The sequence below is a fragment of the Asparagus officinalis genome, unplaced genomic scaffold (assembly GCF_001876935.1).
Source record: "Asparagus officinalis unplaced genomic scaffold, Aspof.V1 AsparagusV1_Un757, whole genome shotgun sequence".
In the NCBI taxonomy this organism is placed as follows: Eukaryota; Viridiplantae; Streptophyta; class Magnoliopsida; order Asparagales; family Asparagaceae; genus Asparagus; species Asparagus officinalis.
In genome coordinates this window covers 1,154-1,921 of record NW_017973016.1, presented here as the reverse complement: position 1 = coordinate 1,921, position 768 = coordinate 1,154, and positions in this window count along the sequence as shown.

Below are 768 nucleotides of genomic sequence, written 5' to 3'. Positions count from 1 at the left end.
TCATATCTCATCTACTTTTAGTTTCATTATGATCAATTTAAACTTTCTCTCGTACTGTGAGGTGTCTGTCATTTAACAACGAGAACTTTTTATCAGAGTTTTTTGTAATTATCGACTTTATGAAGAGAGGAAAACTTATAATTGACTTCTTGAGGTTCTTTTGAGGAGCAAAACCTATTTGATTAGCCATAGTTTTTTTCTCTATTGTTTTCTTTTGAGAAAATAATAATTGATCTTAAATTAATAGCATCATAATTGAATATTTGAGAAAGGGTGGAGTCGTCATCTCAATATTTATTTAACAGAATCATATCTCATCTACTTTTAGTTTCATTATGATCAATTTAAACTTTCTCTCGTACTGTGAGGTGTCTGTCATTTAACAACGAGAACTTTTTATCAGAGTTTTTTGTAATTATCGACTTTATGAAGAGAGGAAAACTTATAATTGACTTCTTGAGGTTCTTTTGAGGAGCAAAACCTATTTGATTAGCCATAGTTTTTTTCTCTATTGTTTTCTTTTGAGAAAATAATAATTGATCTTAAATTAATAGCATCATAATTGAATATTTGAGAAAGGGTGGAGTCGTCATCTCAATATTTATTTAACAGAAAATTTAAGGAGATGTTAAGTAGGAAGTAACTTTATAATTGAGATAGGTTACAAGGACTAAACTGAGAAAAAAAGAAAATACAAGGACTACTTTGAAAATACTTTAAGCTTATAATTTATGTAAATCTTTTATAGACTAAAGAGGGCACGTGCAT